At 34.6% G+C, this 18459-nt stretch overlaps 1 non-coding gene across 1 annotated transcript; it reads right to left on the reverse strand.

Annotated features, from left to right (window-relative positions):
* Nucleotides 1-17281: 17281 nt before the first annotated feature.
* On the reverse strand, nucleotides 17282-17353 carry TRNAV-UAC (transfer RNA valine (anticodon UAC)). The gene has a single exon. It is a non-coding gene; the product is annotated as a tRNA-Val (tRNA).
* Between the last annotated feature and the right edge of the window lie 1106 nt (nucleotides 17354-18459).

Raw genomic sequence — 18459 nt, forward strand, 5'->3', positions numbered from 1 at the left:
CCATTCACAGAAACTGAATGAAATTTTGGCATAAGGTATTTTGATGTATGCGCTCAAGAATGATATGGAAAACGACAGTGTCACTCTAACAGTTACGGTTACAGTGAGAAAATTTCGAAAATATCAAATGTCAACACCAAGTTTTTTTTGTATTGGAATGCGATCTCCATACTGAAAAACACTAAATAGCGTTGGAATGGCACCTGTAGCACGAAAATCCCCGGAGCTAGGCAAGGAAAAAGTAAAAAGGACTTTGCCGTGCACCAGAGCATTAATGTTCGTTTCATTCGTCACACCGTTTCTTCGGCTGAGATCCGAGCCTGATTAGTCCTCCACAAGGTCATGTGGAAAACACAATAAAATGCTTTATTTTATGCTGCTTCTCTGTCCTTATTGGTTGTCTTCACTTTTAGCCTATCTACCGCCGGTGATTTTCATGCTACAGTTGCCGTTCGAATGCTATTTAGGGTTTTTCACAATGGAGATCACATTCCAATACAAAAAATTTGGTGTTGCCATTTGATATTTTCGAAATTTTGTCACTGTAACCGTAACTGTTAGAGTGGCACTGTTGTTTTCCATATCATTCTTGAGCGCATACATCAAAATACCTTATGCCAAAATTTCATTCAGTTTCTGTGAATGGTATGATAGTTAGGGGCCCATATGTCGGGATAGTTTTTTTATAATCACACTGTATAACATTTTCGATAGGTGGTCATATTTAAAAACATTTGAATCAATATTTTCATCAAATTTTTCGGCATTCAACGAAAAATTGTGAACATTTCAGTTTCAAATTGAGTTTGATGGAAGTTTTCGAAAGCAAGATCAAAATTTATTGTCTCCACTATGAGCAGTTGTTGTTAGTATTCTTGTAAGTATCTGTTCCTCTCCTCACTAGCACCATTTGGGAGGAGTTTGAACGAAAACAAGTGACAGTAGGAACAAAAGTAGTTTCGAAATCAGTGACTGACCTAAAATAATTGATTTAAAAAAACCCCACAAGATCCAGATGGAGAAATTCCATGTTTAACAAAATATGTTCAGCATACGATTATTAAATTGCTTCAAATGGCAACCGTAATTTTTTAGTCTATTCCTATACTTGTTTACATCTCGGTTCGTGAAATGAATAAATTACATTTTTATAGCATTAATTAATATTATACAGTTACGAAAAATATTCGATTAATCGATTAAAAAATTTTGATTAATAATTTGAAAATTTTACTCGATTCCCAGCTCTACTTGAAAGATTTCCAATAACAGTAGTATCCCAATATTCCTTAAAATACTAGATTTCATTATGGTTATAGGAAAAATTTTGAAGTATGCCAAAATCCATAAATATCAAGAATTTATTACAATGAAATTTCAGAAGCCATTAAACAAAGGTTAACAAAAAAATTGATTTTTTTATGAATCAATAGAATGGCATTTCTTAATAAAACGTTAAATCATTAGAAAGCACTCTTTCATTCAATTGCTGTCCATCACCTGCCAACGTTACAAAACCTCATTTTACGTGATAAAACACACAAAAAACCCCTTACTTGTGATTCCCGATCACGAATATCAAATAATAAAAACGCCTCCTGAAACAAATGTGCAACAAATTGTTCCTGACATTAAAGCCGAACTTTCCAACATCGTCTACAACATACAGGCGTACCGCAAGGTAGGGTGATAGCCCCTTACTGTACTCGTGTATGGCATTTTTATCCATCAAGCTCTCTATATTATGCATGAGTCTTACACCGGATATTTCGAGGATACATATACGTGCACATAAAAGTAGACATTGGACATGTCGCAGGGAAAATGGATGGACTAGACAGGTACTATCGACGAAAATATAACAAAAAGAAAGCAGGTGACGAAGTATTGCATAATGGACGGATTCCTGCCCACCTAATAAATGTTCCTTCTCGCGACTTTATTGACAGGTACGGACCACGACACGCGACCAATACCGTCCAAACAAAACACAAAGAGATACTATTTGCCAAACCTATGAAAGAGCTATTATCACCAACGCCAGATACGAGACATTGCCGATGTGTGTGTGTGTGTGTGTGTACTACGTATGTACATGAGAAAAGAAAAGGCGACATACTGTACATAGTGCTGCTGAGAGTTGTGTCCATCGATCGGTCGAGTAATCAAACGTAATAACTGGAGTGGACACGAAAACAACGCTAAATCGAAAATCCCGGGATGTTGGATCGATAATATACGTATCGGATATGTCCTAGGTGGACCACACACGGAAATGCCTGCGAGAAAAACAATATAAATAGCAAAAAAAAATTGCTAATATAATTTTGGTAATGGATTTAGAGAAAATATTCGCGTGGGAAAGAAATTTAGATGGAGACTCGGATTGACAATTCATTGCCATTAGTGAGATGATAAAAACTAAAACCAGAATGTTCGAAACTGCGGCTATGAATTGTGGGTTCACATTGGCCACAACTTGAATGTGGCAAAATTATCAAGTTTTGAGGTATATTTAATCTTACGGTACATGATTATTATTCTTATTTTGAGCTTTAATGAAGCGCACAGGAAGGCGAAAAAATTATTTAAGGAATGTATTTCGAACTGTCTTAAAGAGGACGTGAAATCGCATGTAAAATAAATGTATTAAAGTATTTTTACTTCCCAAAATATTATATACAGTAAAACTCTTAACGGACACCCCTCAGATGAGGCTACCCCTCTTTTACGGACAAATAATAATTTCCCCTTCAAACTCCTGATTAACGGTTACCCCTCTTTTACGGACAATTTGTTTTGTCTCGCCGATGTCCGCAAAAGAGAGGTTTTACTGCAACTACCTTCTTTATGATGCAAATTATAGAAAGAAAGGAAAAATCGGGTTGCAAACTTCAACGTAATAAAAAAGTACAACTAAAACATTTCGACCCTACAGTGCATGATTTTCCTTTTTTGACAGGTCAGAGGAGATTTACTGTTCTTTTTTTTTAATTGAGGAGTTTTACTGCCATGTATGGAGGGTTTTCGAACAAAAATGGGAATAATGAATGTCTCAAATATGAAGTTTACATAAAGAAACATATTTAAAGTAGATATTGCCAATTGGCAAGAGTATGTGCATGCAATGCACTGTAGGGTAAAGGATTCGGCGGTAAAGGAAGGAAGGCTTTTGTCTTGTATATTCAGCTGAAGCTGAATTCTAATTTCAAAATTCGGATGACGCCAAAATTTTTATCCGGTAAATTAAGGAAAATTGTTAAATTGGTTTCGACTGCGGTTCAGAGTTTAAAGAGACCTTGGTCTTGAACTTACACGCAGATATTGCATTCCAATGAATTTATAAAAAAAAACTGCGCACTTTCTGTTTAAAGAAATCCTAAATGTCTCAAACGTAAGAAAATTTCTTAATTCATGATAAAATTCAACGAAAAATTTTGAAATTTAAAATACAATTTGATTTAAAAAAATGTCTCAATTCTACGTAGAGTTTTGTCGGAAAGGGAACATTTTTCCAAACACCAATGTCTTTAAACTTTGAGTGTCTATCAGTACTGTATGTGTGTGAGGTGTGAATTCTTTAAAAAGAGGTTTTTCTCATTTAAAATGATTTAAAAATTTTTTTGGCACTATTGTGTTGATTTTTGAAAAATTTGCATGTCGTTGAAATTAAAATTTGAACAAAAAAATAACCAACAACTAAAATCGTAAAAGCTCGCTCTAAAATACCTAAAATGAACAGAAAAAATTTGAATAATTAATTTAAATTTTACACCACAACTTGAATAAAGCTCTTAGATAGCCAAGAAGATCACAGTGACTTCCTTCTCATTAACAATATTCACCACAGATGTGGACGAAAGGTGTGAAAATTCAAATTCAACAGAATTATTCCTCCTCAGTCCTGGGACTACCTCATCGTTAAGGATTCTTTCACCTAAACTTGAACACAACGATTATAACCCGACGATTATAACCAGTGGTATACATAGTAGCTGCAAAGAAGAACAGATATAGTCAGAAAAACTCAAATTTATCAGATAAGATCAAGTCCGTATCCCGTATTTTCACGTCAACGCGAACAGTTCAGAAACTAATCAAGTCCCACCGAATAATCTCCATCCATATACGTACGAGGACGTTCCGTGAGAAGCACACAAGGACTCTCCAAAAAAAAAAACCACGTATGATAGTGACAGGAGAAATTTTTTTTCCATCATACGTCATCATACCCAAAGAATAAAAAAATACATATAATATATAAAAAGACCACGAACATCTTTTGCATGATAATATCTCCCCAACGTCCCAAATTGACTCTCAAAAACCGATTATTAAGTTTGAAAAATTTGAATATGAATATTCGAGTGAAAAAAAAAAATGGCAGATACCCAGGGGATGTGGGAGAAAAAATATATATAAGCCTTATACAAAAAAAATACCCCTTTTTGTACAAAGAAATTCTCATTAGGCCATCAATCTGTAAAGTCATTCATCACATCTTTTTTAATCATTCTGCCATCCTCAGGACTCGGGATAAAAGTGGGAAAAAAAATGGACGGGAAAAAAATAGAATAATCCCGAATCCCTACGCCACCCACGGAGGGATCGGGACAAAAGAATCCTGGGAGAGCAAAAAAAAAATTGGATAGGGGAAAAAAAAATACCCCCTTCAAGATCGGGATTAGATGCCAGGACCCTCTCATTAAATGAGCTTCGATGCCCCGTAATTGCATTCCTTACAGGATAAAAAAAAATCCCTGGATCGATCAGGATTTTTTTTTTTTTTTTAAGGATGATAGAAATGGGGGGCTTTATACAGTGTACAGTGTGTATTGTATACAGCGTTTTCTCTGAAGCGTTATAATTAAAGACTTTTTCCTGTAGGTTTGTTGGGAAACTGATATCCGTAGAAGCATGAAATAGGAAAACCGTGTATATACTCAAAGCGCGGGTAATTTTTTGTATTTTATTTTTTTGATTTTGCCCCTGGGTCCCGGGAATGCGAAAAAGAGGGTTGAGGGGCTGAAGGAAAAAAAAAAAAAGCTCATTTACATATATTGTTTCTACGAGACGGACCATCCATCTTGGACCGAGTTTAATGAAGTCAGAGCAGTTTAGAAATTTAGTTTTCAATTCCGGGAAGGAATCAATCATTTGCGTTCTTGGGCACGTCGTAGACGAAGATCAATGAAGCTTGTTGAATAAATCTTGAATTAAGCCGTCTTATTAGCCCTGAAGAAAGGCTTTGGAACTTAGTTTTGGGTGGTCGTACGTTATATTGAATCAAGTTTGCAATACATGGCTAATAAGTGACCCGGAAAAAAAATGAATATATTATGGGTATATGTACGAATGTGCAAAAATCTTCACTTTTTTTTATGAGCTGGTTGGATAGCTTTTGTTTTTCTATCGAAGTTTTCTTGAAACATGAATGTGCATTCCTATTGAAACACACATGTTGCAAAACATTTTAGGAAAATAACTTCCTTAGAGTAACATGGGTAGAGTAAACATTCAAACGTCTTTTCCCACGTTTTTTTCATTCCAAGAACGCTAGAAGCTTTTTTATATGCTTCTAGCATGGACGGTATGTAATGGTAATTTTTTTCCAGGCTCTGATAAAGTAGAGATAAATAATGAAAATGAATATACAGTAAAACCCCTTTTAACGGACACCCCTCTATTACCAAATAATGCCGAATAATATTTTCCCTCTTGTATAATAAAAGTATGAATTTTAAACCCCTGATTAACGGTCACCCCCCTCTTTTACTGGCGATTTTTTTTTGTCCCGCCGGTTTTTTGTGCCAACAAGAGAGGTAACACGGTTACCTATTAAAAAGTATAATTTACGGCCAAGGAGACATGCATCGGTTGTTTCACCGACATCTAATAATCGATACAATTTACGCCCAAGAAGACAAGTGTCAACTGTTTCATCCTTTTCCGGCGGGTGTGAATGAAATGGAGATGCCGGACATATAGACGTCAATTTATATCTTATTACAGCTTGATTGCCGAGATTGTTATATTCTAGATTGGATAAATTCACTTCCAGATTCTATCACATACAAGGGAAAAATTATTCTTTGATTATTTATATAAGGACTATTACGATCACGGACTGATTATCTGTGGATGATGCTATATGATCACAATTTGTACGATTATTTATTCATGATTATTTATTGTATATATGTATATCATTGTTATTTTCACATAAATTAATAAATTTCCTGATACACCCATCCCCCGGGAAAGCTTCGATATCTCTCTGAGGTGTTATCTCCGGTCCTTCAATGTTCAATGTCCCGCCGGTGACCGTAAAAAAGATAGATTTCACTGTATATAAGAAGTCCGTTATAATGACAGTTCACAATCACGACGAAAATTGTCGCTATAAAACGGACTACTCGTTATAAGCGAATTTAAATTTTTTTTTGTTGTCTCCAGGTCATAAAATTGCAGATAATTGCTACTTTATCTGAATTAAAACGTCTTTTGGATCGTTTCGTTCTCATATTAACGAAGGAACAGACATGAAATTTATTTTCGGTCTCACAACAGTCAATTCTATAAGATATTTTTGCATAGAATTCCATATTGTCAAAGTGATTTAGCCGACCGACTGAACAACGGAGGAGCGTATTTTCAAAAGAACATTTTTCCACTTTTTTCGGAAATGCACTTTTTTAATGGTTTATCTCTGTCAGATTATACAACCAGGGCTATTCAAACGGGAATATTTTGGTAGACATTACAATGTAAAGTTAGTGGTTTCTATCAAAAGGGAATCCCACGAGATCGGAAATTTTTGTCTGTTAATGGATAATAAGATGCATCGAGCTCCGTCGATGTAATTAAAAAATTGTGTCCGTCAGTGGAGGTGTTCGCTAACGGAAGTGTCCGTTATGGAAGGTTCCACTGTAGAATGATTGTGTTTCTTATGTTAATGACGAGAGGGCAGTAAGGGTTGCATTCTTGGGCTAGTTAAAACCTTCTGGAATCAACAGGTGACGTGGAAATTTCCAATTTTTCAAACTTGACCGGCTCAAATCTTAATAAAAAGGTAACATTTCCACTAGTTTTCTTTCAAAACGGAACATTTCCAAAATTCAACTCTCTTGAATGTTGATCAAGAAACATAGTAATTAAATATTCTTCTACCATTCCTACATGATGCTACCTGTTGAGCTATTTTATTGCCACGAAGGTGAGCTGGAAGAGATCTCGACAATGGATAAATCCAATGGCAAATTTCTGTGGTTCATTGTTGAGGTATTTTCTACTTTTGTAAAGCAAACGTATTCCGGAGGAATACTTTTTTACTTCAACTGTAAAATTAGCAAAACCTCAAATCTTCTCTTTTGAAAATAAACTCCTCAATTAAAAGTGTCAATTATATTACATCAGTGCTCACTCCCATGGTGGTATGTGGTCACGTCAATATTTTCCCGTTAATCGGAGTGTTTTTTTAGCACGATTTTTTTGGCTATTCGGAAACGAAACTGCAAGTTCTGGTTGCTTGGTCCACGTACTGGAAAAAATTAAAGTCGAATAAAAAATCCCCATATAGCTCACGGGTCTAATAGAGAAGCCCGAAAATAGGAAAAAAATGTCAAAAAAAAAATGTCAAAGTGTCTATTCTTTGAAGTACCTCAGAGTAATTTTTACGAGGAGCATGTGCCTTGGTAACAGTCACCGTATTCAATTCTTCAAGAAAGAGAAGGAAAAACTAGCATTTTTGAGAATTTTTAAATTTATAGCAAATGATTCCTAATTTTCAACTCGCTATAACAGAATATTTTTATTATCTTTAAGATAAGCTGTTTAACGATCACTTGTAAATCTATAGTAAATCTATAGACAGATTCTCTCGTTATAAGCCGTACTCGTTATAACGGACTTAAACCGTACATAAACATTGTTGTATGCAAAATGCAGATATGCGCAATTCTTAGCAACTTTTTGACGTAACTTCAATTTATATAAATACTCTTTTTTTTTTTTGTTCTAGTTTAACAAAATTGTTTTGAGAGTTATTCTGGCTTTTGAGTGATGTATACGAGATAACACACCGAGTCTCATGCTCTTTGATTTTGCTCAGCTGTAGTAAACGAGTTATATTATTAAACTTTTCGACTCCCGAGCTGTTTAAGAATCCGTCAAATCCCATCCTTTTCCCCCCATCATTATAAAAGCCAGGATATATTGACCACTGAGCATAACCATGACCGGTGACATCATAGAGCAATGGACTTGTTATCCTTTATATCCTTCATTAGGGCATGTACTTTGAAACGTATAGATAATTACCATACAGATATAGCAATTTTCCTCTTTTGTTTTTAATAGGCGTTTAGATTGGAAGTAAAGTTTGGTTTTTTGGGAACCATTCATTGAATTTAGCCGCTGCTTTCATACCTTCGGATTATGATTTGGATTTATCTACGTTGATTCCTTTCGGCTATGAATAGGTGTGACCGCTCCAAGTTTGTCAATGTTGATGTATACTGATTCAAATTGTTTGTCCTGGGATAGCTTCGCAACCGTTGATTTTGGAAGTAGTACACGTGTACTTCCAATCACAAAAAAAATTTCAAATGTCATGCGATTTCTTGAAATACAATTTTTCCAAAGGGTCGTATACATTAAAAAAAATGAAGAAAGTAAGTTTTTATAAAGTCCCCGTGTGCTAAAACCAGCTAGTGAAATGTAGAAACCTGCTCCAAAAAACCATTCTGTTAAAAATCCATATTTTTGAATGCAATTTTATGGAGATATTTGGCTTTTGAGTTCAAAGCATTCATTGACAATGGTTGAGGATGTGGTTCACACATTGGGAAAACGTAAATTAAATTCAAAGTGTAAGAATTCTATTTAAATATAATTGTGACCAAAAAAGAACAAATATAATTTCACATTTTAATCATTTCAAAGAGTTTTTAGTCAAGTTGTTTTACAACGAAACCATATTTTCATTTGAGTTTCTCATGTGGTTTGAAAATGCAACCACCATCGTTTCTCGCATCTACCGAAGATACATTTACAACACATATTGTTTTTCCCCATTTCATTTCTTGGTTCTGAGACGGTTCAATAATTACTTTCCATAATTTTGTCCAGAGTTGGAAAAAAAACATCTGACAAAATAAGCGATTAAAAGCATTTATCTTTTATATACACAATAAAATAATCTAAATAAAACGACCAATAGTTGAGATCATTTCATTTCTGTTAAGTCTTTAAAAATAAAGATTTTCAAGCCAATACGAAATTTCCAACACAGTGATAAGTTGCCAGAGCATGATAATAATTTTTCATCTCTGATATCTCGATAAATATTTCATGTAGAAATATGGAGTTTTCTGCAAATGACTTTTTGGATCACAGATTCTGCATTTCACTGATTGGAAGTTTTAGCATAAAAAGACTTTGAACTTTGAAAACCAAACACACCCCGCTTCCCATCTCATTGAGATATCGAAGCGTTCCTGGAGGATAGGTGTGTCTGGAAATTTTATTAAATATCTTCAGAATAATAAATAAAAATATTACATATACAGTAGATTGCACATATAAATTCACATATAATCAATGTTCGTCAATGGACATATAATATACGGAGGAAGAAGTTAAACAACTCCGAAAGGTATAACCGCCAGATCACGCTCATCTTATAGTAAAGAGTTGATTTGAATAATCGTAGTATCGCCAAGACTAATTAAGATTGATTGTCTCTGGAATATAATCTCAATTTGCAAGTTGATTAGACATTCGTCATAAAAACATTCGTAGCATAAAAAGACTATAAAAGGTCAATTCATTTTGTTAATGTATATACGACCTTTGAGACATTTAAGAAACCGCGTGTCATTTGATAATTTTTTGTAACTGCAGTGAGCAGTGTGTAGAAATCATCTACTTATTTTCAGACTATAGTCCCGTATAACGCTCTTTAACTGAATAAGCTTCAACTGAGTTCTTTGACAGCCATTCTCTTTTCAGCCGGTTCCTGTGGGTAATATATGACAAATCAGATTCCACCTCCTCTCTAAAGATGTAAATTATAAAACGACAGGACTTACAAGTCCCTCTATAGAGCAGAATATTTTGACAGGCAGACCCTCCTATGCATTAATTTGCTATGTGAAGACACTCTCGACTATAGTGTGACTACCACTGCCACTAATAACTCCTCTCCTCTGTATTCTCTGTATTATATTTACATAATCACGCTAGTTCCTCTAGACATATAACTCCTTTTCTAAACCCACAGTTAACTCAACTCTGCTGGACTCTTTCGCCAAGCTTTCTCGGATGGTATCGACTTTCATTCGTGTCTAAAACGTGTCATCGAAAAAGTCCTCTAAGATTGACCACGACAGGAAACTCGCAATGACGGTATCTTGGCAAGAAAGAGAGACACCAGAGTCGATCAACAAAGTTCATAAACAAACGCGGCGCGTGACTGGTGTCAACGTCTCTGTTAGTATATCATACATTTATATATAGCACCCCCATGGACTTTTCCCGAGAAACGATCATAATGCTAGTTTTTATTTTCCCATTTCCAAAGAGATTTCTTTTTTTCCAGGAGGGGTTGATGGATGTCTTCCGCTCCATCTGATGGAGGATCTCCAAAAAACTCCGTACCTAAATATAACTCCACCTCACTCTCTCCCATTCTAGGGTGTCTTCTATTTTAGACTTTTGACGAACCTCCTTTAGGTTTTTTTGTTCATTCCCTGTTATAAAACGTTTTAATACTCATACGCGGCCACGTGGGAATCGAGAGTAAAAAAGAAAATGGCACACGTTCGTCTCTCAACTACGCAATACGTTCAAGAGCGTTTAGAGCACCATCTTTACTATCATCATCAAAGAAACTACGAAAAAAAAATAAACAGTATCATCAGAACAGGGAGAGGCTTTTAAAATAACATTTCTTTATGTTTTTTTTTTTGTTTTTGAAATGTTGCCAACAAAAGTGAGATAAGTTTGCCACCCACGCGTGCACCTTGTCTTCAGATGTAGATGCGTTCATTGTACGCGATGTATGCGGAGTGGCTCGGGTTACGTGGCTTGGATTTCGAAAAAGACGCGTTTTCGGCTGGACGGTTGAGTCTATCTTGTCGAGGCAGGAATTAATTAGAAGGCCATCTAGTATGCTTTCTGGAAAAATTGGTTTTAAGCCGGTAGAGTCATGTGATGATCACTTGTAACCGTTTCAAGGTGGCCACGCATCTCAGAGGAAGCAAGAGTCGAGAAATCGGGAACCGTAGAAAAAAAGGAATTGAGGAAGCGAATCCGTCTGATAAACAATTTGTAATCCATTGCTATGCAGAGCCAGGATCGTCCTAACGCAGGGGTTCGAGCACGGTCTAGAAGCCTCGGTGTAATAAGATCTAGTGCTATGATTTTGGAAACTTGTGGGCTAGTACTTCTCGCTAGACATAAACCCCCCCCCCACTCCCCCACCTACACAGAGCATCAAATCGCTCTGAAGCCCATGAAACGGACCAGTAACGAACTTTCTCCTCAAGAGGAAAGTTCACTGAACTCTAGCCCAGAGGTTCGGGGGGGGGGGGAGGACTTATTCATAAAATTTTTGTTCACTATAAATTTACTCAAAAAATCAATCAATTTACCCTGATTACGGGGAGGGGGAAGGCATGTGAAGAGAACATTGACCAAAAGTAGGCCATGGGCGATAAAAGGTTAGGAAACACTGTGTATTAAAGAACTCAACACTTTCTGGCATGTGCCCAGAGGCACATTTTTTACTGCGTGTGGGCTACACGAATTCTGCCGTCCTTCTCCCATTCTAGTTTAATTTTCTTGAATATTGTTTCCTCGAATTTACCCATCGTGTGCTATAACCCGCCTGGCCTTCCCTTTCTCACTCCTGCAAGCACACCCGTGTCTCTACGTCACTCTTTTGGTCTCTCCTATGCTCACGTACTTTCTAAATCACATCACTCTTTTAGTCATTCATATGCTTGCATACTGCTGTGGTCACTCACATGCTTGTGAACCATTACACATTATTTACACTTTTGGTCATTAATATGCTTGCACATTATAACACAGTTTAATGTTTAAACACTTTTTGGTCACTCACATGCTCACACCCTATAACACATTTTACACTTTTTGGTCTCTCACATGCTCACACCCTATAACACATTTTACACTTTTTGGTCTCTCACATGCTCACACCCTATAACACATTTTACACTTTTTGGTCCCTCACATGCTCACACCCTATAACACATTTTACACTTTTTGGTCACTCACATGGGTAAACACTGTTTTGTTAGTTCACATACTTGCATACGCTCTAGGTCACTCTTTTGGTCACACACTCTGACATGGTTCCTTGCTTAATAGGTCACTCTTTTGATCATTCACACGTTTACACATACCCTAGGTCATGCCCAGGTCATTTACAGACGTTTACTACTCAAAAAAAATGCTTCACGGCAACTTCATTAACATTTTCAGGGAGGGGGCACGTTGCGCAAAACACTGATATTATTAGACGCCCCAAGAAGAACAAAAACTAGTTAGGAATTTAGAAATGTATTAAAAGCGATTTTATAAGCCAAATACAATGAAACATCGTTGTATTGATTTCAAAAATATCGTTATACAGGGAATTGTCATAGTGAAGGATGTAGTTGTATCGATAGGAGCTTATCATTAGACCATAGGCAATTCCAAACAATATTTCAAAAATTATCGTGTTGTAGAGGGGATTTATCGTTGTATCGAGTATCGTTGTAGCGCGGTTTCATTTTATGTAAAAAATTATCTGGAAGCTATACCGTATTGTTTATACGGAATGTCAAAAAATATGACTAGAATTCCTTAACTGAAGAACGCGTTCCGTATTTATGTATGAAATAATGTCACATAAATTCCCGAAGTAACAGCTGTTTTATTTGGCCTTTTCAAAAACGCATTTGCCAAGTTTTATTGTCTGAACAGATTTTTGGTTTCGGTTTTTATGGCGCTCCACGTCGTCCGAACGGATAGAGGCCATTTTTTAACGACATTCCGAAAGACATATTTAAGGTGATTATTTTGTGTCGTGGCTTTACATGCGTCTTTGTTTTCGAGGGTGAGGGATATATTATATCGCGATTTATGGGCGCATAAAATTTTAAAGATATTTGTTCTTTGCTTCACGGATATCTACATACAGAATAAGAAAAGAGAAGCTTGCTTTCTTTCTTTCTTACGAGAGGTTCCGATTACTTCTAACACTATTACCTCACATGCGCATTGCAAACATTCCTCCTCTGTGGAGCTTTCAACGAATTGGCACATGCAGGGGCGTGGGACTTATAGCGGGCTATAGCCCAGGGCGGCAAATTCAGAGGGATGGTGGATTTGAGGGAATTTGCGGTTATAAGAAAATTAATAAAATGAGAGGAGGGCGGCAAAATTTGTAAAAAGGGGCGTTCACCCGGAAACTGAAAAGACGTGGGTTCGACTCCCCGCACGGGCAATTTAATTTTCTCTCTTTCCTAAATATATCCTCGCATCAGCCAGCTGTTAAAAACCTTCGTATGGATAGCGGAGAGTGAAATCATCCTCGGATAAATTTGTGTAACCCTAAATAAATACGCCTCTGAGAGACAGTGAGGGACTATGTAAGTGAAAAGTGAGTGACCTAAAGAGAGCGTGAGCTAGCACATGAATAACCAAAAGATTGATCTACAGAACAAAGGACCAGGTCAGTGAGTGACCTAGGTCCTAGAGAGTGTTTGAGCAGTAAACGTCTTTACAGGGGTGAAACACAAATAACTGAATTTTATTAATTAAGTAATCAAATACAATTTTTTCTTCTGAATAAATATTTGTGCATGTTCTGGTGGTACTAGCAATGCCGACTTAGAAGAGACGCCAAGAACAGCATAAATTTGGTTGCGCATGATGGTAACGTTACCTTTCGATATAACGATAATCCTTCTACAAAGATATTTTTTTCTGAGTGTGCAGAGTATCGTTATACAGCTTTTTGGATAACTTTTTTTCTAAATATTTTGGAATTTTAAATATTTTTAAATTAATTAGTTTTCGCAATTTCTTCGTTCAAATTCTAATTAAATTGATGAATCTAAATTTAGCATTTTATTTTTTATTTCCTTTATTCTAGCATTATACCGCTATGTATATCGCTGTACATGAATACTATTTCAGAATTTAGAATAAAAAAAAAGCTAAAATAAAGGAAATAAAAAATGCTAAATTTAGATTCATCAATTTGATTAGAATTTGAACGAAAAAAATCCAGAAAAAAGAAAAATATTTTAAATTCAAAAATATTTAGAAAAAAGTTCTCCAAAAAGCTGTTGATTTAAAAAAAACTAAAAAAAAATGATAATTGAAAAGAAAAATTTATTTCTGCAAAAATCCGTAAATTGTTAATTTAAAGATAAATATTTAAAGAAAAAATTCTTTCAAATGAGTGTAAATTTTTTTGAAATAAATGCGTGTATACTGATTTAGAAAAGGTTATACAAAATTTGTAATTAAAAAGAAAGCTTCTTCTTTATATAAAATATTACAAAATAGTTAATTGTAGAAATAATTAACTAAATAAGAAAAATTCATAGTTCCCAATTTAGACAGAAACATTTTTGATTCAAAAGAGAGACTCATCAAATAATAATGGAAGAATAATAATAATTCTTTGAGTTTCTTCTTGATTGTGGAGAAAATTTATGAAAATTCTCTATTCTAGAGTGAATTTTTTCTCTTATAATTTAAAATTCATAGAAAAAATTTTCTTCTTTTCGGAAAAAAAATTCTTCCTTGAAAAAAAAAAATTTCTAAAAATTATAAATCTTTAAAAAACCATACAACTCTTTTTCCTAAATAAAATCATAAAAAGATTCCCATTCAAGAGAAAAACGCATGAAAAATTCCCAAATATCTTTAAATGAAAAGGGAATTTTTAAATGATTGTAATAATTTTTTTTTAAATTTTGAATAAAAATAAAAATACAGGAAAAAATTTTTCAATTGAACTATTTTAATTAAAAATTCATAATAAGAGACTCATAAAAAATTAATAATTAAAAAAAAATTCAGAAAAGAAAAGTACGAGCAAATTCCTTGAATTAAAAAAAATGTAATTATAAAAGGAAAAATTCATGAAAATTGTACTCCGTGAAAAAATATTTCACAAAAATCATTAACGAATGAGAAAACATCAAAATTCATTGTTAAAAAACTAAAATTTTCTTCTTTCAAAAGAAAAATTCCAGATTACAAAGAAACTCATCTAGTAATTGTTAATAAAAGAAAAAATTCATAAATTCCGCGCTTCATACTTGATTGAAAGTAAAATTGAAAAGACATTTTCGAAATAAAAATTTTTTAATTGAAGAGAAAATTCCCAAACTAAATCATAATTTGAAAAAAAAAATCCATAAAAACTATTTATTAAAAAGAAAAATTTATTTAAAATAATTGCGAATATAAAAAGAGAAAATTCCTAACGAAGGGAAAAAAATCATAAAATTTCAAATTATATGCGAAAAAATGTTTAATAAAAATTCGAAATGTTTAATAAAAAGTCACGAAAAATTCGTTAAAAAATTTTTAATTGTAAAATAAAGAGTAGTTCTTTATAAAAAAAATAAACCATGAAACGGTTGCTAAAAAATTTCATGGAAACAACCTCAATATTTGCAAAAAAAATTCATGGAAATTCCTAAAAATAAAATTCACGGAAATTCTCAAAAATAAAATCATTCTAACGGAAAAATAATGGAAAATTTATTCAACCGGAAAAAAATTATAAATTTCTTAATTCAATAGTAAAATTATAAATTTCTTAATACAATAGTAAAATTATAAATTTCTTAATTCAATAGTAAAACTATAAATTTCTTAATTCAATAGTAAAACTATAAATTTCTTAATTCAATAGTAAAATTATAAATTTCTCTTAATTGAAATCAATCATCAATAATATCTGAAATAAAAAAAATCGAATATAAATTTCTTAATTCAAAAGAAAAATTTCTCAATTTATTTCCTCAACCTTACCAATTAACAACAACAATTAACATTTGTTCATTTTTTGCTAATTCTTAACTGAATTTAAAAAAAAAATTCAAAATTTAAATTTATTCCAAGAAATGGAAACTTCCCATTCCATTTTTCCCCCTCGACATGTCAAAAGATTATAATTTCTACCCGTGCAACGAAAAATTACTTATGCCTCCTAATTTGCATATTGCCACAGAATTCTTTAGAAGCTCTTCAAAACTATAAGCTACTCCCCAGCGTCTCACTAAAATTTATGATACCATTTGCTCCCCACGGATCCGGAGAGAAAGAGAGGGAGAGAAGTCTTTTCCAGGATTTTCCTAGAAAAGTCTGGAAAATATGAAAAAAAAGGGGGCGATTTTTTTTCTTTTACTTGTATATCCCTTATTATTTACTCCCGTTGTGTGTCACGTGGCTCAGAAATGACCTTTTCAAGTGGAGGTTCGACGTATGACGTCACAATGTTACGTAACCTTTTTCTGGCATCCGGCCAAGAATCGATTTCTTCCCAGAGTGTATCGGCGAGAGGGTTTTCTCTGGCTTTCTTCCTAACTATACGTGTGTTTTTTGTTTTTTTTTCCATTCAAAATTTTTTCTTTTTTCTTTTTTTCATCTATTTCTTTCCTCAAGATAAATTTCGTCCATTGATTTTCCTTTTATCGGTCGATTTAACCCTGACAATCCTATTTCTTTCCCAGAAGAATTTATTTTCTTTCCCTGCTTATTTGTTTGAGATTTTCGTTTTGTTCTCAAATCTTTACTCTAGATAAAATCCTAAGGAAATGAAATTTATTGACGGGAAATTTAAATTCTCCACTGTTTCACACGCGATAAATATTGAAAAATTAAATTTTTATTGAATGGGGAAAGACTCTTATATATGCATTTTTATGTAATTGCAAATATCGATTAGAGAGAGGATTATTGAGCTAATGATTTTTCAATACACAGGGGGGGGGGGGTGCCCTCATATCTTTGAGCTGGGCCCTTCAAGTCGGTACCTTTCACAGTCTCATAATGCGAAAACTAAAAAAAGAAATATCAAGATTCGTACCGGGTCCCGTAACTGGGCCCATGAAGGGGATACAAAGATTCCGTAATGTTTTCCCATCTTAGAAATTATGTAATAATGAATTGGAATCAGGGTCTGTGCTTTATTGGAAGTTAGGGCCCTGATTAAAGACTGCAAACACCAAAAAAAAAAACTTGCGTCGGCCGGGAGTCGAATCCGGGTCAACTGCTTGTAAGGCAGCTATGCTAACCGCTATACCACCGACGCACACTGATTAAAGACGGCTTTTGGGGGCCCTTGATATGTAGCATTATTTCAGACGCGTCCGCAAGGGTTGAGGAGCATGTAGGGGTTATGACCCCCCCCCCTTCCATTCATAAGTTACTTACCCCGACCTGGTGAATGTGATTCGCCATATGGGGGTTCCCCGGAGGGAGCATTTATTTATTTATTTTCCTCAATTAAAAAAAATTACATATGTTAAAATATATATACATTCTATCCCCGGGAGCATCATTGGCCCCCGAGGTTAACAATTTACATTGCATTACAATTAAAATAACAGAACAAAAGATTACTACTACTATTACAGCTTACATTATACTTTGGGCAGCACCATTAACATCACGCGAGCAGGAATTTGATGTTCCCGAGCTTATTACATTAAGACGTCATTATTGCTTTAATAAATATACATGCGTTTTATCAGTCTCCCAAATGTTGAATATATGATCCATTCATATTATCTAACACCAACTGGCACATACTGACGCAAACCAGTTCGAAATAATATGATTTTATTCAAATAATGTCACGAATAAATAAAATTCCTATAATAACTTGAATATATTCAAATATTAAAGTGAAAATTAACAAAATTTTAACATGTTACTTGTCACTATTCACACAACACTTGCTATATGCACACTGTTCATAGTGCTATATAGCAATATGCATGTATAGCACCCGCTATACATGCTCAACCTATACTCCGCGGGGCCAAATGCGGCCAGTCAATGAGTTGGAGTCATCTGATGTAGCTAAATAGCCAAACCACTCAAAAGGCCCACGGAAGATTATCAAATCACTTGCGTTCCCTGTGGCATATTTCCAGATTATTTCAGTGGCTCGCGGCACTGTTCCAGATCTTTAACGTTGCCAACGCACATATCAAGATCACTAAAGCCGACCTCTAAAGTGACTTACCTCAAGCACATTTCCAAATCATTTGAGCGACCCGCAGCACACCACACCTCTAGTTCGCCCAAGTGGCTCGTACATTTTCAGATTACTTAACTGACTGACGGCACATTTCTAGATCATTCGAGTAGCCCGCAGCACGCTTCCAGATCATTTAAGCTGCCCACGACACA

The sequence above is a fragment of the Pholcus phalangioides genome, unplaced genomic scaffold (genome assembly GCF_987345545.1).
Source record: "Pholcus phalangioides strain wild (caught in Gottingen) unplaced genomic scaffold, Ppha-v1.0 ptg000003l_1, whole genome shotgun sequence".
Lineage (NCBI taxonomy): Eukaryota > Metazoa > Arthropoda > Arachnida > Araneae > Pholcidae > Pholcus > Pholcus phalangioides.